We start from the raw sequence: 25809 nt of genomic DNA on the forward strand, positions 1-25809 counted from the left end.
TTAAATTTGATCATAGACCTAAATGTAAAGGCTAAAATTATAAAATTTCTGGAAGAAAACAGAGAAGTATATCACAGTGATCTTGAGTTTGGCAAAGATTTCTTAAATACAACATAAAAAGCATAAACTATAAAAGAAAAAATCAATAAATTGGACTTTATAAAAATTAAAATGCAAATTACAATCACAATGAGATACTACCACACACCTGATAGAATGGATGAGAAACTTGTTCATAAATGTTCATAGTAGCTTTATTTGTAATAGCCAAAACTGAAAACAACTCAAATATCCATCAACCAGTAAATAGATAAACAAATTGTGGTATACCCAGAACAATGGAACTCAGCAATGAAAAAGAAGGAAAAAAATCCTCAAAATAATTATGCAGCAGAAAACCTACATAACCTTGGGCATGATCAATGAAAGAAATAATTAATAAACTATACTTCGTCAGAATTAAAAACTTCTGGGCTTCCCTGGTGGCGCAGTGGTTGAAAGTCTGCCTGCCGATGCAGGGGATGCGGGTTCGTGCCCCGGTCCGGTCCGGGAAGATCCCACATGCCACGGAGCGGCTGGGACCGTGAGCCATGGCCACTGAGCCTGCGCGTCCGGAGCCTGTGCTCCACAACGGGAGAGGCCACAACAGTGAGAGGCCCGTGTACCGCAAAAAAAAAAAAAAAAAAAATTAAAAACTTCTGTTTTATGAAAGACAAAGTCAAGAGAATGAAAAGACAAGCCACAGACTGTAAGAAGATATTTGCAAAAGACACATCTGATAAAGGACTCTTATCCAAAATATAAAAGGACTCACAAATTTCAACAATAAGAAAAAAAACAACCAGGTTAAAAAATGGTCCAAAGACCTTAATAGACACCTCACCAAGAGAGATATACAAATGGCAAATAAGCATATGAAAAGATGCTCCACATCATATGTCATCAGGGAACTGCAAATTGAAACAACAATGAGATACCACTACACACCTATTAGAATGCCAAAAATCTGGAACACTGACAACACCATATGCTGGCAAGGATGTGGAGCAACAGGAAATCTCATTCATTGCTGGTTGGAAAGCAAAATGGTACAGCTACTGTGGAAGACAGTTTGGTGGTTACTTTACCATACGATCCAGCAATTGTGCTCCTTGGTATTTACCCAAAGGAGTTGAAAATTTATGTTCACACAAAAACCTGCACACAAATATCTACAGCAGCTTTATTCATAAGTGCCAAAATCTGAAATCAACCAAGATGTCCTTCAGTAGGTAAATGGATAAATACACTGCAGCAATCCAAACAATGAGATATAACTCAGTGCTAAAAAGAAATGATCTATCAAGCCATGAAAACACGTGGAAGAACCTTACATGCTTATTACGAAGTGAAAGAAGCCAGTCTGAAAAGGCTACCTACTGTATGATTCCAACTATTCCAGAAAAGACAAAACTACGGCGACAGTAAAAAGATTGGTGGTTACTAGCATTTAGCAGGGAGAGAGGGATGAATAGGTGGAGCACAGAAGATTTTTAGGGCAGTGAAATGATTCTGTATATTATAATAGGGCATGCATGTCATTATACATTTGTCCAAACCTATGGAATATATGACACCAAGAGTGAACCCTAAAGTAGTCTATGGACCCTAGGTGACTATGACGTGTCAATGTAGATCCATCAGTTGTAAAATGTGTACTACTCTGGTGGGAGATGTTGATTCTGGGGGAGGCTGTGCGTGTGTGAGGGCAGGGAGGATATGGGAAATCTCTGTATCTTCCTTTGAATTATGCTGTGAACCTAAAACTGCTCCAAAAAATAAAGCTGAATAAAGAAAATTATGGTAAGTGAAAGAAACCAGACAAAAAAAGACTTCTTTGATTATCTCCTTGTGGTGGTGTTTAACTTATACCTCAAGCTTTGGAAGGTAAGTCTAAAAGCTTGATTTATTTTGGGTAAGCATATTTCATAGGTCATGCTGTGTACTTCCTATTACATAACATGAGGAGGTAAATAGATTGTTCCACTGTGTGATACTCAATTTGATCATTTACTTAAGGTGGTGATTGCTAGACCTCTACTCCATGTAGGTCTATTTTTTCGTTTGCAATTAGCAAGTGATCTATGGACTACGCATTAGCAACAAGTGAATATCTCATCTGCGTTCATGGATAATCCTTGCATGGACTGATTATTTTATTAGGTTTTTTAAAGCATTAATTAAAAATTTCCATTATTCTTCCTCAGTGAATTAGCTGGCTTTCTTCTTAATCAACTGAGACTGCAAATTTTTGAGCAGAACAAATTTCTCATGTTTGTTTCCCTTGACAAATCATGCTCATCCTTCAATGAGCCCCTCTTCTGAAACCCTAACCTCCTCCTTCCTAACTTCCTAACCACAGAAGCTAAGTGTTTTCAAGCTATGTTGCAAATAGTACCGTTTTTTCATTCACTCACTCATTCAGAAATACTTATTGTGTCCATGCCATGTTTTAGGCACTGTTTTAGGCATGGGGCACATAGTGAATAAATCAGATGAAGTCCCTGGCCTATACTGTAGTGTGTGTGTGTGTGTGTGTGTGTGTGTGTGTGTGTGTGTGTGTGTGTGTGTGTGACTATGAGTAAATAAATATAAACATAACAGAATGCCATAATAGAAATACCACTGTAAAGAAAAAGAAAGCAATGGATGAGGGAAGGGTAATGATGGGGTGTGTGTTATTTTAGATAGGAAGGTATAGCTGACAGCCATCAGTGCCCACATTCCCATTCCCTAAGCACTCTGGAATGATCCAGTTCAAGCCAATCTTACTGGCAGCACTTGTGACCCTCTGTCCGTGGCCTGAGGGCTTCTCTCTATCTGTTTGTGTGACAGGTTCATGCTTGAGGAACAGCTCTCAGCCAATGGTCAACAGGAGTGGAAGGACAAACATCCTGTTTCCCTGCCCCCTTGAGTGGAACATCTTTGATGTGTGGTCCATGTTTCCCAGAGGATCCCTGTGGGCTGAGCTCCAGTTGTCATTGGTAGAACCCTGCTCATTAAAGTGCTCTGGATTGTTTCTTTTCCTTTGCGTCTCACGTCTCCACTCCTCTACCACTGCTTCCTGGTATCACATTTTACTCTTCAAACATATCACTCGCACTCAAATCCTTAAGTTTTGGAGGAACACAGCCTAAGTCAGTAGGTCCTAGAAGTGATGCAAGGAAGGAGACCCTCAGAATAGGATTCTAGAATTGGATCACTTGCTGGTCAGATGGCAACTAAGACCCTGCTACTGTTGGTAAGTGAGGCCACGATAATGTCTGGCTACTGTAGCATCACTACCACTAAGAGTCTTACCTGTGGTGAATGGGGCTGGTGTGCAGGGGTAAGACAATGTTCTGACCTATAGAGTAGCTCATGAACAGAATGGGGAGCAGCAACAATTATTAGAATTTTGGAATTGGTTTGTTGTTGTCAACTGCTAGAGGAGCCATGAAAGAAGAAAATAACAGGCTCAGGTCAGGTAAACATTAATTTAGAATTTGGGTTGAAAGAAAGCCAGAAGTCTTCCATCTCATCTTTTAAAGCGGGTCTCATTTCCTGTAGACAGAGCTGAAAAATAAGACCTCAAATATGATCTTAAATACAGCAGAGCTAAAAAAGGAGGGTGAGTTCATAGCCCAGAAGTGTTCTTATGCTAAAGTCAGGAAACAGAAAGGGAAGGAGAAGAGCCCATTTGGGTAGATGGGATTGAGGATTTAACTCTCTAGATTCCGCTGAATAATCTGAGCCAGAATTCTCTGGAGCCCTACCTCTTGCTAGAGGAAACTAGTCTCCAACTGCCTGGAGATTGTACAAAGGTCTTACCTAGGGCAGATGCCTTGAAAGATGATGCTTGTCTGTAAGATCTTTCCTTCCCTCTCTTTATTGCTCCTAGACCAATAATTAGAAGTCTTACTATGATCCCAGCAGAGAAATACCACTATGTGGAGAAAGAGATTATTCACTGAAAGCACTGCAGAACCTGGCAGTGTTATGTACCAGGAACTGGGAGAATTTGCCTGGAAATGGATATTAAAGGTGGTGGAATCATGCGGGACAGACTGTGAGGCTGGATAAAAGAGAGTTTATTAATATGGGTGCATTATTCAGTGACTCAAGACTTACTGTCTTGGTAGGATGCCTAGAACTCTCCCTGGTACATTGCAGGAATAGCTCTTTGAAACTTGAAAACAATGATGAGATGGAGGTGCTTGAATTTTGTAGAAGAAAGCTGAGGAAGGGGTAAAAATATTCCAACAGACTAGATTTAAGAATGCATTTATTACCTAATACCAGATAACCTACCTGCTAACAATGTTCCCTGGCGGGGTGGGGGGGGGGGTGTTCAGAGGGCACTCCCTTCACTAAAATATGGAATGTGCTAGTACATTCTGAGAACCTCAGAATTGTTTGTCCTCTACATTAAGCTTGTTGCCCCAGAATCAATGGGAATAACAGGATTCTAGGGGCCAGGCTGGCAGCACTATACCATCAGAGGCAACAGGGATGTAATTATGATCACATATATCAACCTGAATAAATCTTAGGGGCCTAACGTTGATGGGGGAAAGTGAATCCCAGAAGAACATGGGAGTTATTTAGATTTTGAAAACACACAAAATGAAAACGTAAGTGTGTGTGTGTGTGTGTGTGTGTGATGAGAGGTTAGTAAACACAAAACTAGAAGAACGCTTCTGGGAGGAAGGGGGAAGAGAGAAAGGTTGGGGAGGTTATAACAAGACTTCTAAGGTCTTGGGAATATTCATTCTCTCAAGCCAGATGCCCAGCACACAGGCGATCACTTTACTGTCACTATTTATACACATAAGTTATACTTTTTGAATGTATTCAATATTTTTTTAATTTATTATTTATTTATTTATTTTTGGCTGCGTCAGGTCTTAGTTGTGGCACGTGGGATCTTTTCATTGTGGTGCGTGGGCTCTTTGTTGTGGCACATGGGCTCTTTGGTTGTGGTGCGTGGGCTTCTCTCTAGTTGTTGCGTGTGGGTTTTTCTTCTCTAGTTGTGATGTGCAGGCTCCAGGGCACGTGGGCTCTGTAGTTTGCGGCACGCAGGCTCTCTAGTTGAGGTGCAGGAGCTCAGTAGTTGTGGTGCACGGGCTTAGCTGCCCCGCGGCATGTAGGATGTTAGTTCCCCGACCAGGGATCAAACCCACGTCCCCTGCTTTGGAAGGTGGATTCTTTACCACTGGACCACCAGAGAAGTCTTGAATGCATCAATATCTAACAAAAATAATTTAAAGAAATAAAGCCTAACCACAGTTTCTGGCTGGTTGTGACACAGTAGAGAGTAGTGAAAGGAATGCAGGTATTGGGCTTTGGCATCAGATAGAGCCAAATTCAAGCCACTTACTGGCTACACTACTTTAGGGAAGTTACTGAGTCTCTTGGAGATAGGTTTCTCATCAGCAAAATGATTTTGATAATAACTGTCCAGCAGAGTAGTGGTAAGGATTAAGCGAGATAATTCACATAAATCTTATAGTCAGCACCTGGCACATATCAGGTGCTTAAGATACAGCAATTGCTATTCAAAAAGTTTGTCCATGCTTCCCATTTTTTTCCCTTTTAGGAATTGTCCATGTTCCTCACTTGAATTTGACTGCATTCACCTTACTTATTTCCTCATAGCACAGCTTTATGTTCGGTGGGCTATGTCTTATTTAAAAAAAATTTTTAAAGTTAGTTTCAAAATACCATTATCTCATTTGACCCTCTTTTTTAATCCTAAATTCCTAGCACAGGTTGGAACATGAAAGGAGCCCCAATAAATCTTAGCAAATGAATGAATGTAGCAGGTAGGTATAATGGGCTTAATTGTGTTCCCCCCCCACCCCGAATTCATATACTGAAATCCCAATCTCCAGTACTTTCAGAATGTAACTGTATTTGGAGAGAAGGTCTTTCAAGAGGTGATTAAGTTCAAAAGAGGCCATTAGGGTATGGCCCTAATCCAATATGACTATTGTCCTTATAAGAAGAGTAAGAGGGGACTTCCCTGGTGGCACAGTGGTTAAGAATCTGCCTGCCAATGCAAGGGACACGGGGTTCAATCCCTGGTCCAGGAAGATCCTACATGTCACAGGGCAACAAAGCCTGCGCGCCACAACTACTGAGCCTGCGCTCTAGAGCCCATGAGCCACAACTACTGAGCCTGTGTGATACAACTACAGAAGCCCGTGTACCCAGAGCCCGTGTGTGTAACAAGAGAAGCCACTGCAATGAGAAGCAGGTGCACCACAACGAAGAGTAGCCCCCGTTCGCCACAACTAGAGAAAGCCCGCGCACAGCAACGAAGACCCAATGCAGCCCAATAAATAAATAAATACATAAATCTTAAAAAAAGAAGGGTAAGAGACCCTACAGATGAGCTCCCACAGGGGAAGGCCATGTGAGGACACAGGGAGAAGGCCAAAGAGAGAGAGGCCCCAAGAGAAACCAACCCCGCGACACCTTGATCTTGGACTTCCAGTCTCCAAAACTGTGAGAAATACATTTCTGTTTTTTAAGCCACTTGGTCTGTGGAAGTTTGTTATGGCAGCTCTAGCAAATCAATAGAGTAGGGCAATATTACTATCCTCAAGTTATAAATGTATAAACTGAGTTTCAGGGGTTAAGACCTGTACAGACTTAACGTAAGCAGTAAAAGGGTAGAATTGCTCACTGAATTGAATCTAGGTATCAGATTCTGACATTACAGATGCTTCAATCTATACAAACAATTTTTAAATCAAATTCTTATTTTATCAAAGTTAATATATGGGTTTCTGAAAATAACAAGATTCACCTGCCTTTCCCTCATCTAACGTGGCTTCCTCAAAGGCAACCCCTTTGAGCACTTTAGGTGTTTCTACGCTTGGTATACGTGTCTAAATAACATGCTGATACAGAATATGTGATGATTTTTCAAACCAAGACATCACCTATGAGGTTCGTTATTAAAGATGAGTCTTAATTATCTCCACACACACACAGAGACACACACATAATCACTATCCTTCGCCTTTCATCTCAAAGTTTTATCACGACCTTTGATAATTGTTGTTCTTCTGTATTGTCCTAGTTTTCTCCAGGTTAATTTTCTTTTTTGCTTTCATATTAGACTTTCCTCAAATGTCTGGTGATCCTTGGCTGTCCATTCACATTTAAGAAAAAGCTTTTTTCCACTTTACCCTGCTCCCATCCTTCAAAGGTGACTAGTGGCTTCCATTTTTGACATTTTCTAGGGTTTCACATCAGAGATTGGCCAGCTATTGCTGGACGCTCTGCAGGAACTTAGGTTTTAACTTCATTTTCTCTAAGTTAGTTGTTCATTGTCTATCTTTCTATCTTCTAGAATTTCCTGACATCTCCTCTCTGCTGTCATTTCATCTCCTGTGCTCTTTGTACTTTTTATGCCTTTTTATTCCTTAACTGCTCTTTTAGGGGTTTTTGAGAGTAGAGACAAACACAGGCTTTTAAACAGAAGCCTACATTTCTAATTTTGACTTCTCTTGGGTTTTTACTATTCGTCAATAAGTAATGGTTAGTATCAGCCCAATGCAAATGAATAAAAATATCCCTATTTTTTCAGTTGCCTTTGTCAAAGCCTCTTTTACTTTGAAAACCTTGTGTTATGAGTTATGAGTGTCACGAATAAGAAGAATAACAAGAAATTTCTTACTTAAGCATCACTTATACCTGAAGACGTCTGTGCTCAGAGCAAGGTGAGGAGGGTGTACACACAGGACAAAGGGCTGGTGTGGAGTCCCACGGAGGCTGCCCCAGCGCGTGGTGACAAAGCCTGTGCAGGGAGAGAGGTGAGAATCCGTGCAGGGGCAGAGTCGGGGTGGGACGGGTCCCGGCCAAACAAAGAGGTCACCCACACTATGGGGCGGCCTGTGGTGAGGTGAGTGAGAGGGTGTCCACCTGCGGGGATGTCCCAGCATGGGATCTGAGCACATGCAGGGCATCCCCATGGGGGAGGGGGCAGGGACAGTGATGGGAGTTTGGTCATATATCAAGAGATTGATCAAATAAGTAAAAACTACTAATGGTAATGAGAGTCAGGGTTCTCACCCTCATAGAATGAAGTCATAAACATGGAAAGGGAGAAAACCAGAATACACCTTCAGCATTGGAATTAGAAGTTATCAGTGTGAAATCACGGACTGCAACGTATCTGTATCTTTATGGCATCAATGTTGATATATAAATATAGATGTAAATGTCTGCGTGTGTGTGTATACATGTTCCCTAGCTCCGAACATCCGGAGAGCCTAAAAGCTGGGAACTCAAATTGCAACAAGCAGCCCTATCCAGATTATGGATTCTAAATACCATTTGCTACGTAAGGGAACCAGGGCTCCTTGGTAGGGTGCCAGATTTAGTACATAAAAATACAGCAAATATTTAGCAAACAAGAAATTATTGCATGGGACATACCTACACTAAATGTTTATTAATTATTTATCTGACTTTCAAATTTAACTGATTAACCTCTATTTTATCTGGTAACCCTATTCCTTGGAGAAATGGCCACTTGCAATACTGGGGCAGGGAAAAGACAACATGAGCCGGGAACATTTTGTTGTGTCAGAAAAAAAAGAAAATACTCACAGAAGGATGGGGCAAAATAACAAAGAAGCCAATTTGAAGGGGTTCTCAAATATGGGACAATGTGAGCATCAAAATAAATAAAAATAGTAACAAATTATAACCCAACGAACAAAATAGGAAACCAGGAGCTGATACTGATGTGAATAAAATAAAGGCGTGATAAGGAATAGGATATTTATTTAGATCTAAAGTAACTCTTCGCAAAATTAATACTTGATAATTCCAAATGGAAAAAATAGTAACTTCATTTTGGAGTTACCTCCTTGTGGAGAAGCCTGGTAGACACCATTTTAAGCAAGCGATTAAAGTGAACATCACCAGTAATAGGACAAATCAAAACTGAGTGTCACCTGAACACAGCATCACTTTGGTGATATTCCTGCCAAACACAAACACATCCAAATTGAGGGATATTCCACAAAATAACTGAGTCTTCAAAAGTATCAAGGTCATGAAAGTCAAACAAAGAGTGAGGAAACATTTTTGACTAAAGGATACTAGAGAGATGTGACAATTAAATGCAATACATATTCTGAAGTGTAGCCTTTTTTTTTTGCAGTACGCAGGCCTCTCACGGTTGTGGTCTCTCCCGTTGCGGAGCACAGGCTCCGGACGCGCAGGCTCAGCGGCCATGGCTCACGGGCCTAGCCGCTCCGCGGCATGTGGGATCTTCCCAGACCGGGGCACGAACCCGTGTCCCCTGCATCGGCAGGCGGACTCTCAACCACTGTGCCACCAGGGAAACCCACGTATCCTTTTTTTGCTATAAAAGATATTACTGGGATGACTGATGAAATTTAATGAAGGTCTTAGGATTGTTTAATATAAATGATCCGTGTTTATTTTGATGGTTATATTGTGATTATGTGGGAGAATAACTGATTGCACTCCCTTAAGTATTTGGGGATGGTGGGGCATCAGGTTGGCAACTTACTCCCAAATGGCAGTTCAAGATAAAAAAGTTCTTCCTACTGTACTTGTAATTTTTTGTAAGTTTCATATTGTTTTAAACTAAATAAAAGTAATGCTTATGTTTGGTTTTAGAAGGGAAATGAATATTTAATCATTCTTACACATGGTCTAAAACAAGAGCTTAAAATGCCACTAATAAGCAGTGTTTTGCAATGATGATGTAAGAGATTAAAGATGAGCCACATGGAAGTCACAAATTCATTTATTAAAAATGCTCCTGAAAGTATGTTGCTGGAATTTTTAAACTACAAGAAGCCAAAAAGAAAATTCTACATATTACTGATGTTTGTATGCCAAGCATTGGGGAAATTGCCATTTAAAACAAAAACCATGGTAGCTGTTTCTGGGGTTTAGACCTTGGCATTTCATCTCTGGGGTAGATGGTCTTTTTATGAAAAACATGTTTAAGGGAGCTATGGACTGAATGTTCGTATGTTGAAATCCTATTCTGCCCTGCCACCCTCCTCTCCTTCCCCCATTGTGATGGTACCAAGAGGTGAGGCCTTTGGGAGGTGATTAGGATTAGATGAGTTCATGAAGGAGGAGCCTCATGAATGGGATCAGTGCCCTTTTAAGAGTTAGGAGAGAGGTTGCTGCCCTCTGCTCTCCATCATGTGAGGATGCAAGAAGTCAGCAGTCTGCAACCTGGAAGAAGGCCCTCTCCCCAGCATGCTGGCACCCTGCTCTCAGACTTCCAGCCTCCAGAACTGCGGGGAATAAATTTCTGTTACTTATAAGCCACCTAGTCTATGGTAATTTTTTATAGCAGTCAGAACAGACTAAGACAAAGTGTGTCAGACACTCCTAATTTCCTACTCCTTGTCTATTCTTCCCGCTTTCCTTAGTTATAGAAATCCAACCTCTTGTTGGGCAACAATGCCCAGCTAAAATACTACTCAGCCTTCTTTAGATCTAGGTGTGCCCCAAGGTACCACTCTATCAATTAGACCTAAACGGAAGTGTGCTGGAAATGTTGGGAGAAGAATCGGCTTTCCCTCATACAGGCACCACCCATTCTCCTTCCTTCCAGTCCGCAATTTGGCTGTAGCTCCTGAGGAACAGCAGCCTGTTTGTGACTCATTAAACAACAGGCTTGATGATAAAAGTCAACATGACATTGATGGCAATGAGGACGGCAAGGAAAGAAAAGCAGCCTGGGTACTTGATGGCATTACTGAACTGCTGTGTCAATCTTGAACTCCCTACCAGTGGATTTTTTATTAAGAGAAACAGCAAACTCTCTATATGTTTATGCCAGTTGGGTTTTCTGTTATTTGCATCTGTATAAATTATTAACAACGAGTTTGATGGGCTTTTTTAATCAAAGGTGGAGACCCAAGACAGTTGAATTGCTTGTAATAAAGTAAAAGGAATCTTGTATTTAAAGAGATTGTTTTGGAGAGATGTGAGGGGGATGTGGAGTTAGAGTAGCAAATCCAGGGTGACTGGAAGAGACCTAAGGAAAGACATAATCAGTGAGAAATTCCCTAAGGTTGCAACTGACTAACAGTTTTAGGAAAAGTTATATCTGACATCAATTTTGAAATTGTTTCCTGTGCTGTAAGTTGGTTCTTATACTATAATAACCATTTGTTACCCCTCAGCCTAAAAGTCTGCTACATAGAACAGTCTTATGTTGATGAAATGAAACACTCGTGTCCAGTGAGGGGCAAGGCACTGAAATAATTTGAGGACACCAGCCATAGTGGAGAGAGCTGGCTCTGAACTTTTCATAACATATAAGATGGTAGGTCATAACATTTTGTTTGGTTATTGAAAGAAATGTCAATCCTGCAACGACAGGCTGGAGAACCTAAGGATATATTATCCTCGAATTGGAAGCCTATTGGTTGACAAGGAAGCCTTCAACAAATATCTGGAGGGTGCTGATGTTACACCATGTGATTCTTTCACAGAAGAGTCAGTATCTAGGATTGTTGTTTTCTTTTCCCTAAATGTCCTTTTATAGCTTGAATTGGAACTCAGAACTCATATTTCTATAAAAATATAACAAAAGGGGGTTGCATTTTCTCGTCAGGTCACAAAAGCTTACTTATATCACTTAACCTCACTAGATTAGAATACTAACATTCTTTATGTTTTAAATGCAGACTTGTTATTAAACTCAGCAACTTAACATAACTTTATATGTTTTGCTCTGTTAACTGTTTGATTTAAGTCAGATAGCACTTCTCTAAGCAGCAACTAAGGAATCTGGACTCCTTCTAGCATGTGATCCAATATCTGCACATCCTTTGCTTCTAAGCCTATAGACAGAGGAGCTGATTATCTCATGGGAAACTTTAGGGATCAAGCCTGGGCATGACACACATTACTCCTGCCCACATTCTGCTGGACAGACTAATCACTGGACTCCAGCCTAACTGCAAGGGAGGCTGGGAAACACAGTCTTCCTTTGTGGCCAGGGAAGAGGAAAAAGGAACATGGGCATCTTGCACCTACTTTGCAAGGTTTTGTGAAGATTAAATAACTGCACATTCTAGGTTCTTGTCAAGTGTGTCTTTTCCTTCCTTTGGAATCAGCTAAGTACATACTGTGGTGGCAGGCTGCAGTGGTGGTGGGTTCTGGTGCACAGGACTCCTAGTGAAAGGGTTTTGGTAACGAAAATCAGATGCAGATTCTGGTCGAGTTAAGCAGAGGTTGTGGTAGCCTGAAAGACAGGTAGAGAATGAGAACATAAGGAACTGTGAGTTAGATGCTCTTGAAAGGGCTCCTAGAAATTTAGGACAAATTCAAGGAGAGGAGAAAGAGGGAATAAGGGTTTTGGCTGGAATATCAGAGCCTTCCGGGAAGACATGGTGGGGCAAAGGAAGAAGGAAGCAGCGTCTGAGAAACGTACAGGTTGCTTTCGGAAAACAGAGTAATGCTGAGCACCTCCCCCAACCACTGAAGCCACACGGAGTCAAAGGTGAGTGAAAAAGCCACTGAAGGAAAGGAGATCACCCTTTACTGAAAATATATAACGTTCTTAGTAGACTTAAAAATATAACATTTTAAAAAGGAAATGATATAATGTAAAGCAATTACTTCCAAATAGTATTGGAGAGCCCAGTTTTTAGTTTCCCTAAAAATATTTACATTTAAATATGATTGAAGAATGCAATGTGTGAACCTTGATTGGATCAGGTTGGGGGGGGGAGGACACAAGCTATCAAAAATAATGTTGGTATTTTATGCTAGAAATTTGCTAAGAGAGTAGATCTTAAATGTCCTCCACCCCCCACCCCACAACAAACACACAAAGGTAACTATGTGAGGTAATGGATTTGTTAACTAACCTTATTGTGGTAATCCATTTCACAATACGTGGGCATATCAAATCATCACGTTGTACACCTTAAACTTATACAAAGTTATTGTCAATTATATCCCATTAAAGCTAGAAAAAAATATTGTTGGGGACAATCAGGAAAATTTAAATGTGAACTAAATTTAGATATAGATTTTTGTTAATTTTCTTAGATCTGACTAAAGGTTGGGGTTAGGTATATCCTTTTCCTTAGGTGATACCTGCTGAAGCATCACCTAAGAAAAAGGATGAAGCATCATGATGCCTGCAATTTAGTTTCAAGTGTTTCAGAGAACATACATAAAGCAAATATAGCAAAATGTTAACAATGACTAAATCTAGGTGGAAGGTGTATGAACAGAAATCATATTGTTCTTTCAATGTTTCTGTATGTTTAAAAATTGTCATAATGAAAATCTGAAAAATGACAATATGACTGAAGGTTTCTAGCCTGTGATCATTTATTTGCTTATCAAGAGAACAAAGCAGTCACCCAATTATTCATAAAATATATCATCAGATGATAATATAGCTCAAATAGTTTTAGATGGAACTGGCTGGGGTCAAGTATAAAGCCTGGGACATGTTGGCACCGGACCGTGAACTCCATGAAGCCAGGACACCATTGTTTTCACCATTATACGTCTAGCACTTAGTCAAGTGCTAGGAAATAGTAGGTGATAAGTAAATTTGTTCATTGAATGGTGAAGTAAATGTGAAAGTTCTATGCTTAGAATAGATATTCCAACCCTTTTGTGTTTTCTACGTACCACTGCTTTTTGGAAGACAAAAAATATACAAATAATATTTATGCATCTGGTACCTTTGGCAACTCCCTACTGTTAATTCAATAACTCAGTTTTGAATTTCAAGCCAAAACATTTAGAAACCTGTGCTTTTCAGAGCTAAGTTATGTGTAAGCCTACCTTAATATTTTTATGAAGTTATTTTCTTTAAGTCTGCTTTCACTTGATATTTTTTTTAAAAATAACAGTCAGATTTTACTGGATAAAAATAGTGACTATTAATGACAAAATCAAATGAAGGATTCTTCTGAAACTTTAAAGGTAAATTATCAAACATAACAAAAGTATTTCAAAATTATTTTATTAATTTATTTTCCATTAAAACTAGTAGTCATCTATCATTCATTTTTAGAATCAATCTTTATGCAAACCTAGATGATGATAAAGGCCACACAGGGACAATCTTATCAAACAGTTGATAAGTTTTCTAGATTGATTTGTTCTTGTATTTAAAAATGTCTTTCAAGTTCTGATATCTTCCAACATTTTTAACAGCATTATGATATTATTAGGGAGCTGATCACCAAATCCGAGGGCGTTTGCTGCATCATTTTGACACTACCAACCACTTTTTTTTCAGTTTTCTCAGATGTTGAGGAAGTATGATAATTCTCTGGAGAGGCGATGGGGCCTAGTGACAGACTGGCTATAAGGGATGAAGGCAAGAGTGGAGAAATCTGCTTTTTAAAAAGCAGGTTTCCATGTAACCCCTTTTTAGCACTATTATTTATATTAATCTCTAAAAATTTTATTCTTTTATTTTTAATTTTTTTTCGGTATGCGGGCCTCTCACTGTTGTGGCCTCTCCCGTTGCGGAGCACAGGCTCCGGACGCGCATGCTCAGCGGTCATGGCTCACCGGCCCAGCCGCTCCGCGGCATGTGGTATCCTCCCAGACCGGGGCACGAACCCATGTCCCCTCCATCGGCAGGCAGACTCTCAACCACTGCGCCACCAGGGAAGCCCCTATTCTTGTATTTTTATTTAGACCAATCTTAATCTGATCCTAAAGCTGTTAGGCTTAAAATAAAGTAACCTTATCCAACGGTAGAATAAGAGGTTTGCCATGCGGAAGTGAAAAATACTCTACAGACCAGGAGAATTAATTTACCTTACTGCTCCAGGAGCCTGAGTGCCACTGTGATATAATAGCGAGCCTGAGGGCCACTGTGATATAATAGCGAGCATACTCTATTTTGAAGACTTGGGGCCGAGTCCAGGCTTCCTTTTTACTTGCTCTTCTGACCCTGGGTAAGTCATTTAATTTCTCTGGGTCTTCCTCCAGCCTTATAATATCACTGACTCTAAACAAAGAACTGACAGAAAAGAAAATGATAAAACAGTCAAGTAGAATATGCTGGGAAAATTTGCCAGGGAGTGACATGGATAGTATGTATTTGATATTAATGAGTAAAATGAAAAAACAAACAAAGTATGTATTTTAGCAGGAACTTTAGGAGGAAAGAAAAAGCCATTGTGATTTTTATAAAATGAATGAACATTGGAAACGAAAAAAAATTTGTGCTGGTGAAACAATTTGTTACACAGTTGCCTATAAAATACAAAGCAACAAAGAATAGACTTTAGTTACACAGATTCAAGAGAATAAACATCTGGCTTTACATACTTGAGGGAAACTAAGTCACAACAAAACCGGAAACCACCATGATGGATTCCAGCAACAATTTAGTAGCCGAAAGCATGGCATTATTTTGGAATGTAAAAAATATAGCCTTATAGGGTTTCCCTGGTGGCGCAGTGGTTGAGACTCCGCCTGCCGATGCAGGGTACACAGGTTTGTGCCCCGGTCCGGGAGGATCCCACGTGCCGCGGAGCGGCTGGGCCCGTGAGCCATGGCCGCTGAGCCTGCGCGTCTGGAGCCTGTGCTCCGCAACGGGAGAGGCCACAACAGTGAGAGGCCCGCATACCGCAAAAAAAAAAAAAAAAAAAAAAAAAAAAAATATATATATATATATATATATATAGCCTTATAGTCCTACTTTTAAGAAGTTTATCATCAATTTCATAAGAGATAATTAGGTAAACTATAATTATCCTTATTTTGGAAAGAACTTGTCCCAAATGTAACTCATTTGGTAGTATTACCTTACCTGAACTATATTATTCAAAAGTGGACTATAAAAGGATATTGGAAAATCGGGTATCTCGGTGATTAGGCATGAAAACGATAACACATTTCACAAAATAAGAAATACAAATGGCTAGTTGATCTATGAAAACGTCCTCAATAGCATCAGCAATCAGGGAAGTGCAAGTTAAAACCACAATGATAAGTATACACCCCCACCAAGCTGGCAAAGCTGAAAAGGACTGACTATACCAAATGTGGTTGAGGGTGTGGAGCCATGAGGCTCATACACAGTGGGCGTGAGTGTAACACTTTAGAAAACAGCGCGGCATGATTCGTTCACATTTATAATACACATAACCCCTCCCAGGTATACACCATACAGAAACTCACATAGACGTGATGGAATACATACATGAGGAATATTTACAGCAGCATTTGTAACAGTTCCAAACTGGAACAACCTAGATATCCATCAACAATAGAATGCCTAATAAATGACGGCATATTGCTACAATAGAACACTGTAATATGCAACAATTAAAATGAATAAATTACAGTTATAGGAACAACATATGGATTAAAAACGATGTTGAGCGAAGCCGTAAGCACAACAGGTTACATATTATTTTGTTCCAAGAAAGGGCAAAACCAAACAATATACTGTTTAGGGATGCATGCATACTTGTGATAAAACAATAGAGAAAAGCAAGGAAATGGTTATCACAAAAGTTAGAATAATGGTTACCTCTAAAAGGGAGGGAAAGAGTTGTGTTCAGGAAGGTCACTGGGGGACTTCTGGGGTGCTGGCAGTGTTCCAGTTCTTGACCTGGTTGGTTACATGGAGGTTTCTTTTACAATTACTCATTACAACTGAATAACTGATTTATGCATTTTAATGCATATGTCACAGTAAAACCGCTAAAAGTAACTGAATATTGTAGATGGAATTTCTAGAAAGAAATTTTGCTAGAAAATTTAGCTTATGAAATCTTTGACAGCAAAAGCTACTGATGTGGGATAATAAAACTGATAAAATAGTTTCTCAGACGAGCTCACTTTCAAGTGTAGCAGAGAAGAGCCTTATACAAATATCCCATTGTTATATTTTAACATAGTATGCAGATCTTTATCACACAAACCGATGTACCAGGCAAAGAACGCTGTTACCTAAAACTTCGGATTTTTTTTGGAATTGCGAATGAACCAGCTGTTTTCTCCTCTGGATTAATAAGAAGTAAAAGAACTAAAGAGATGCAGACCAAGTTGGAAATGTATGAATTTCCTTCTCTGCCGTCACCAGTTCCAGCTGTTTCCTCCAGTTACCATACTGGGTGAAGTGGGTGGATCTTGCCTAGTAAGCTAGTGCAGCTGTAACTTCATCAGTAGGTGGCTGAGTGCCATTCTGCCTCTCAGCACCAAAGTTCTCTGGTGGAGCCACTGACAACGAAAACAGATCAGGCTGCTGAAAAGCTCCATGTGGTTACACACTTTTCTGGAGGCGTCCTCTGCTGGGTTGCAGAGCTCTGATGTTTGCATTCTTTTCATCCAAAGCTCTCAGAGGTGCTTGGCTTTACAAAATCCCCTCATTCTGTATATTTTATTCTTGCCATTTTCATCAAAAAATTAGGAAGAGGAGCAAAATCCAAAAAGATTTACTTTGTAGCCATGTGGGGCCATCACTTGCTGGTTTGATTTCCTGTGAGTCTTATTTGGAAGGACCTGGCAAGGACTGGTCACGAGAAGAGAGTCAAATCCAGGGTAGCTGAAAAGTAGGAGAGTTAACCTGGTTCTTAGAACTTTGGATGAAGGGCAGCTGTGCAGACGCTACTTTGTGAGTCTCTTCTTGCTTTGGCAATATCCATCTCCCGCCTCCCATCACTTTTACTGCAGCATTTTAATAAAAATGAGCCCTTGGATTTTACCCAGTTACAAGTTTCCTTGGCCTCTTTGCATATGGTGGTGGCAGGAGTGTCAGGAACTCTGAGCTCCCCAGATCTGCCTATAAACACTTGCGCCTCACCCCCTGAAGTGGAAAGACCTGTAACAGCCACTACTGCTGCTTCCAGACGAGGCAAGGAGCGCCAGAGTCCGGAGACCCAACTGTGGAATCTGCTTCCTTTCATCACTGCTGCTTTTATCTCGTTCTCACACTATTCACCAGGACAGGTTCAAGACAGATTTCTGAGGATTCTGAAATCCTTTTATCTTAAAATTTCTTGTCCTAGAGAACCACCCTTTCAACCTCATGAGTTTTTTACTTTGATTTACTTTCCAGGATAACACCCGTAGGAAGACCTGCCTAAATGGTAATGATATTTTAGAAAGGAAATAGCCTTTGAGTCAGACCTGAAACACAGGCCAAAATTTCTTGATGACGGTAATGGACACTGATTAACAACCAATACCAGCTCTCCAAAGCTCCAAACCACAAGCAAGAAGGATTCCTGAAAGGGAGGCACTGCTAAATTCTCCTCCTGAAAAAGTCAAAAATCCTTCCACACTCTCCGGGAGGATGGCTCCCTTCCCTCGTCCCAGCAATTCGCCTCCTTTTTCACTAAAGACTCAAGTTGTGTGACTCCTCACTCAAGTCGCACACCTATTTCCTTGCGGGGAGGGGGACGGGGGAGGGAGAGGGATGTGTTACAACTCTCATCTTTACAATGCTACGCAGTTTACAAAGCGCTTGCACTTCCGTAAAACTCCTCTGAGCTCCGCGAGGGAGGGAGGGAGGCATTCATTCATTCATTCATCAAACATTTGCTCGGCCCGACCACGCGTTACCGGGCGCTGGGTCTCGCCCCACACGGCGGGAAGGGTGGGGCGCTCGCTCCCTCGAGCAGGTGCAGCGGATCAAGCTGTAAGATAACTTCTCGCTCAGCCGGGCTTTTCGAAGGCCCGTTGGGGCCAAATGCCTCACCTTCGGGTGATGCGCGCCCGAGCATGGCCGCGCGGCCTGGGCCTCCTCCTTGCTCCCCAAGGAGCAGTCACCACCTGCTCTGAAGGAAACCGCTACGGAGCAAGCTCTCTCCACTGCCCTCGGGTCAGGGGTAAGCTTAGGCGGCAGCTTAGGCTCCACGCGGCTCCTCCCCTTCCTCTCCTCAGTTCTGACGCGGCCGTAGAGGCGGCGGCAGCGGCGGCGAGTCCCGCGGCCCGAGGCGCACCCACCCGCTCGCCGAACCCGACTTCCTCTTCCCTTGGAGCGTCATCGTGCGCGCCAGAGGCGCCCAGGGCGGGGTGGTTGGAAAGGGGAAAAAAAGCCCGCGGAGGAAGCCTCCGAGCGGAGAGAAAAGGGAGGGGGGAAGAGAGCGGTTGCTAGGTGACTTGCGTCATCGGTCCGCGCCGTTTTCCTCCCGCCCCTCTCTCTGGAGTGAGGCGAGAGCCCCGCACTGAGCGAGGGAGACAGCGAGCTGAGCTCGGGGCGCTACCGCCGCCGCCGCCGAGAGCGTGAGAGCGAGGGAGCATCCGAGAGACCCAGCGCCCTTGCACTGGCCGCCGCCGAGACCTCCGCCTTAACCTGGGCCAGAGGGAGCCGCGGCCACCCCTCTTCTCCCCCCCTCGCCTTCCCGGCCGGCAGCGGCGGCTGCACACGCCGGAGCCCGAGCCCGAGCCGGAGCCGGCGGCTGGGGGGCAGGGAGGCGGCTACCTCGGGTCGGGACTAGTCGGCTGCTCCGCGGTGAGAGGACGCTGAGGAGGGGCCGGAGCTTCTGTCCGTTCCGGGGCGCGGGGCGAGGGACCCCCAAGGTGGAGGGAGGGGGTCCCAGCCGCAGCGACACATGCTGGAGCCGGGAGCGGGGGCGGCGCCGAGCGGAGCCGGCCGGGTCCCCCACCTCGCCGCCGCCTCGGCCACCCGCCCGGGGCCGTAGCATCTTGCCCTGGAGTGTATGAGCCGGGACCCGAAGCCCGGCAACCACCCCCCAACCGGGGGGGCGGGGACCCCGATGTGAAGCGGAGGCCGGGGCGGCGGGGACAGCAGGACCGGCGCCGCCGTCCTTTCCTTCCCTGCCCCCTCCCCTCCGCCCCCTCGGGGGTCTTCTTTCTCGGCCAGTCGCCGGCCCCCCGGCTCCTCGGCAGGACTCCGGGAGGAGTTCTTAGAGCCCCCTCCCCTGCCCCAGCCCCGAGGGCGGCGGGGCCGGGGGGGACCCGGGGGGCCGGCCGCAGCCTCCGCCCAGAAGAAACTTTTGAAAAACAAAATCCGGAGCCTCCCAAACGTGACTGTCTGGGGAGAAGTGGCCCGGGACGGGCAGAAGACCCAGCCTGAAGAGACCCAGGAAGAGGAAAAGAGGAGGTAAGCGGGGCCGCCGCCTCGTCTGCTCCGGCGGCGCGGAAGAGTCCCGGGTGGCCGCCGGCTTAGCGATCCCAGCCCCGCTTCTTCCTCACTAACGCTCCGGAGCCTGCCGCAGCTGCCGCCTGAGTCCCAAGAAGGAAGGGAAGCACCCCACGCTCTCAGCGCCCGGCTCTTCTCTAAAGTGTGAGTGGCCCTGGGAAAGGGAATGGAGGGATAGAAAGGGGGAGGATGCTGGGGCGTCCTCCGGAGTTTTGCCGGTGTTTTCCAGGAGTGTTGGGAGTGTATAGACGAGAGGGGTACCTTAGTCCTCACTGAGGGGAGAGGCATCCGGCAGTCCAGTGTTTTGTAACCTTTTAGCGCTCTGTACGTGTGATACGCAAGCCCACAGGTTTCTCTTCGAGGAGTTCTGTCTTTCTCCAGGGTGGACACTTGGTAGCTTTCTGGCCAGTAATTGGCAAAAGGAAATTGAGGAAGCCAGAGCCTGTGTGCGCACAAGGGACATCTCTGTAATACACATTTTCCTGGTACACCCGGTGGGAAACAGCGCGGTAGTTTTTGTCTCTGGGCAATTCTTATTTGGTTCCCAAGTGGGAACCCCTGAAAGTAAAATTGCTTTCTTTTTTGCCAGTCTTCCTTGAGAGATTTCATTTCAGTACCTAGTGGTACAGGAATTTTTTTTACCTTCTCATTTCCTGGGTGCAGTTCCTGCGTATCAGGAAGACACTGTAACATTTCAGTTACTCAGGAAATTCTGAGGTCTTTTGATCACAACTGATTTGGGGGAGAGCATTTAGTACTTTAACCAGTTTATAAAAGGTGTTAAATTTTTTCCTTACCCAAATGCTTTTTTTTTTTTTCAGTAGCATATGTCCTAATTGCTAGCAGTTTTTTGTTTGTTGGAATGACTTGAAGCTTTGCTTATTTGAGTTATCTCATGCTTCTGTATCAAATGAGGAGAAACTTCTGATGTTTAATTCTTTGAAGAATGATGTTTTTCCTCTTCCTTTATTTTAAAGGTGAAGTCTGTAAAATCTTTGATTTATAATTTAGGTATCCCCTCAGAGTGCCAAATTAAGGTGCAGGAAAGTAATTGACATTTCATATGTTTATACAGACCTTAGGGTTAAGCATAGGGTGGAATTTTATATAACAGAACATAGGCAGTACTAAGAATTATGGCCCCTCCAGACAATTGTGTGAGCTTACACTCTGAAGCCACTGCTGAGAGAAACTTTGTGGGAGTGAATGTAAGCCTGGGATTATCCATGCTAACTTTTCCATTCAGGATCTTGATTAAACTTATTTAAAACTTTCTCAAACACTTTTCATCCTGTACTTTTTCTCTTTTGAAGAGATGAATTCTGCAAGTTTACTAGCCCCTGAATTATGTAACAGTTCATTTATTTATCCCAAACCTGTCTCTTTATAAAGTTTCAAGACACATCCCAAGTTCGTATTTTGAGAATTGCTAGAACAAGCTGGAGTTCATCTTTTCCTGGTTTGTAGATTTTGATTGTTCCTCTTTACTATCATCTTTCCTGACTTTTTGTCTTAAAATAATTTCTTACATTCTTTTGATCACTTTGCCCTCCTCTGGAACTTCACCAGCTGTTTTGTTTTTCTTTATATGCCTTTTCCTTGTTATGCTTTTGTTAGGAACCTTTAATTCTACTTTAAATAAGTACTGGCATCAAAATATTGAGTAGTGGGGCTTCCCTGGTGGCGCAGTGGTTGAGAGTCCTCCTGCCGATGCAGGGGACACGGATTTGTGCCCCGGTCCGGGAAGATCTCACCTGCTGCGGAGAGGCTGGGCCCGTGAGCCATGGCCGCTGAGCCTGCGTGTGCTCCGCAGCGGGACAGGCCACAGCAGTGAGAGGCCCACGTACCGCAAAAAAAAAAATATATATATATATTGAGTAGTGGATGTAGTGTTAGACGTGGAATCAAAAACAAATTTCGCGGGCTGCCCTGGTGGCGCAGTGGTTGAGAGTCCGCCTGCCAATGCAGGGGGACGTGGGTTCGTGCCTCGGTCTGGGAAGATCCCACATGCCGCGGAGCGGCTGGGCCCGTGAGCCATGGCCGCTGAGCCTGCGCGTCCGTGAGCCTGTGCTCCGCAACGGGAGAGGCCACGACAGTGAGAGGCCCGCGTACCGCCAAAACAAAACAAAACAAAAAAAACAAATGTCTCTAGATCTGTTATTTTGTGACCTTGAGGAAGTCATGTATCCCATACTTCACAAACATAGGAGGAAGAGAAATCTAGTCTTGCATAGGCTGTTTTTTGGGGGAGGAAAAGAGGACAGACCAACAAACTAGTTTGAGCGTAGATTATACTCCATCAAAGTTGCTTACAACTTTGATTTGTATTGTGTTGACTATAGATTGGTTAAAAATCATGGTAATGTTTAATGTATATTTGGGTAGCAAAGAAACAACAGAGCATTTGTGGGTCCCTGCCTTTGAGATGCTTTTGCTTATGGGTGGCAGAGGCAGTGAAACGCAGATTGCACAAAATTATATAAAAGGAGGAATGGACCAGTTTTTATCTACGACGACTGTATGTCAGCAACTGTTTGATACCTTATAGATGTACATGTATTTGTACATTTTTCACTAGGGAAATGTTGATGTTGGACTATACAGAACTTATTGGAGTGTCTGAGCCAGGAGAAAGTGTTTTTTAGGAAGAAAAGAACAGGTGGAGATAAAGTGTTTAAGACTTTTGGAATTGGAGGGGGTGAGGGACAAATGTAATTAGGAAGTTAGCTTATGGGAATACAGAGGGAGATTGTTGAGTAGGCTTAGGGCCAATTTGTGTTTGTGTGGATACATGTTTACAGCCCAAAGAATGAACTGAGAACAATGTTTCTGAGAGGGTAGTTTTAGACCACTGAGAAGAAATCGTATTTTAAGCCAAGAGGCATTATACCTGGATTAGGATTTTGTTTTTCTAGAGAACTAACATTTTTACACTACAGTCATTGAAGAGCTGTACAGATGGAGGGGTGAAAAAGAAGGTGCTTCCAGTATGTTGGTATGGTGCTAGTGGTTTCTTATAAAAAGTAATTCAGAAATGAGGCAGTGGACTTTGGACATTAAATTTTAGGGTTAAAATTGGATACCAATGCAATCTTAAGACAGTAAAATAATGAGTGATATGCTGAAAATGTAGAATTGGGAGTCATTATAAAAGTACTAAGGTTTCTCTATAGTGCTGATGGAGAGTAGAGAGCTGAAAAATGGGTATTTGGGGGGAGGGGAATGTGTTAAAGTTAGCAAAGATACAGGAAGAGGAGAATGGCTGAGACTCTCCTGTTTTAAAAGTGAATAAGGGTTGAAATTGAAAAAGGAGGAACAACCTTTAAACATGGGCACCAGTTCAGTCTTAGGGCAGATGATTATTTTTGAAATACTAACAAGCTTTTTGTAAGGTATATAGGTCCCTTGAGATTGTTCAGAAGAATATATAAGATTTCAGTGTTAAGGAACTTATACATAAAAGGACAGATCTGTTTCATCAAATTCATGTTTTTAAAGTTTGCCTTTCATTATTATCCTAAGTTTGGTCTCTAACATGACGAAGTGGGGCTAAAAATAGCTGGCAAAGAACGCTGCTTCCCCTGCTCGCAGTTGGTGTGTGTCTTTGTGTCCCATACAATGGAGGGGATATCCCTGTGTTGGCACAGCAGTGCTGAAAATGCCTTAAAAAAAACCCTTTTTATTAAAAAACAAACAAAAACCAACTTGGCACTTAAAAAAATTCAGACGTCTTCGAAGCATTTATGGACATTGGAAGACTGATTTTTTAAAAAATTAAAATTTAAAATTTTTGTGGTGAAACTTGCATTTAGTGTTGACACTAACAAGGATTAAGAATTGTGAGGTAGGGAATATGTATATCCACACTTTTTTGTGTTCCTTAGTTCCAATTCACCTTCTTAGTAGCCTGTTTGGCCTCTTCTTAAGAGTGATAATTCAAATGGCAGGACCTTCTGGGCCACAGCTATTTAGACAGGGAGCTAGATCTATGGTGGTTCTAGGATCTGGAATATATGCCATATGAGTGCCTTCTCTCCTCACCCACTATTTTCCACAACAGTTTTTATGCAGGCGAAATCATGTTTCGATGAACTTTAAAGGGCAGCCTTTTGGGGTTAACATGATTTACTAGTGAAGGCAAGTGGGGAAGGTGGGCCCCTGGTAGTAGGGAGTGATCACCTCGTGTGCTCTGCCTTGGCAACTTTGGGACTGATATGGGATGATTAAAGAGCCTTGAGGGTGTGTGTTTGTGTGTTTTATCACCGGATGGTCCCAAAGCCCACACCTAGGCTAGCAGCAGCCCAATTCGTGTACTTGGAGATGGTTTTTGGAGAAGTCTTGTGTTGCCTCCGGCATCTCATTGTGTAGAGGAGGGGTTGGCATACTTTTTTTTGGTGAAAGGCCAGTTATTGAATAGTAAATAGTTTAGATTTTGTGGACCATATGGTCTGTGTCGCAACAATGCAGTTCTGCTCTTGAAGTGCTCTTGAACGCCACAGACAGTATGTAAGTGAATGAATGTGAATGTGTTCTAATAAAACCTTATACATAAAAACAGGAGGTAGGTTGGGTTTGGCTCGTTGTTTATGGACCCCTGGTATAGAACACTGACTGCCAAGTCCACCAACATGCAGTATGAGCTTCATTCCACTACAAAGCTGGGACTGGCTCTTTTAGCTGGTCTCTGTTTTCTAAATGAGATGTGTTCCTTGGAGGCAGTCTTAAAATGATTCTGCATAAAGCACAGAGTCTACTGTTCAAGGTACTTTTGCCTCCACAGTGATGAAAACTATGGACTGAGGAGCAGGGGCAATGCCATCTATAAGGTGATGAAGCTAAAAAGTAGGTAGGACTACTTGTATTTCTTATTCAAAGATACCATACCATATAAGATACCATATAGTGATATACTGGCCGTGTATCATGGCCAGAAGTATCTTTGAAGAAACTTGTGAGTATAATTTTGAAAGGTTCTGAAAATAAGTTGTAAAGCATTTACTTTAGATGTAAAATTAGAAGTATTGATGGTTTGTTTGAATCAGATGAAAATATTTGTCAAACTATAAGAACATTAAGGTTTGGTACTTCTGTTTCTTAAAGCTTTTATCTTTTGCAGTGACCAAGTTCATTGTGTAGAATTATTGGCTCCACAATTTTTGTTTTGTTAATTTCAAGTATTATATCTTACCAGGTCACTTAAATCATTTAACTCTGTACTTTAAAAAGTTTTGCTGTGTTCTTAAGGGTAAATGTAGCATGGGTTAATAGATTCACCCAAAAAATAAATCTCAGATGTGTTGTTTAGAAAGGATAATTCACTTTGTGCAATTTTACATCACAGCTAATATCAAAACATCTGTTTCATATGTCAGCATTGGACGGTGGTATATTTTTACCCTGGTTTCATAAATCTTATTTATCTCAGGAGTCCCCTGTTTATGGCAGGGGAAGGGGTTATTCTTGCAGTTGTGACCACTTTTTAGTTTCAAACCTGCTTTTACTTTATATAATGTTTCTACATATATAATTGATACTTCAATTCCTCTTCCTTTAAAAAAGAGGTCTGACAATTTTACATGACCTGACAATTTTAGTATACCTTTTAGAAAGAAGGTCACTGTAAAGTTGCTCTTTTTTTTTTGGCGGTACGCGGGCCTCTCACT

The 25809-nt window shown here is 42.3% G+C and overlaps 1 protein-coding gene across 2 annotated transcripts in view; it reads left to right on the forward strand.

Moving 5' to 3' along the window:
- Nucleotides 1-20257: 20257 nt before the first annotated feature.
- FBXW7 (F-box and WD repeat domain containing 7) overlaps nt 20258-25809 on the forward strand; it is a gene marked incomplete at its 5' end in the record, with an annotated part of 206006 nt that continues 200454 nt past the window's right edge. The window contains one exon of one of the 2 annotated variants that reach the window (XM_082838428.1): nt 20258-20290. The remainder of the gene's footprint in view (nt 20291-25809) is intronic. The other variant, XM_082838427.1, reaches the window with a different exon arrangement.

This window comes from Leucopleurus acutus (assembly GCF_964270905.1).
Source record: "Leucopleurus acutus genome assembly, chromosome: 4".
Lineage (NCBI taxonomy): Eukaryota > Metazoa > Chordata > Mammalia > Artiodactyla > Delphinidae > Leucopleurus > Leucopleurus acutus.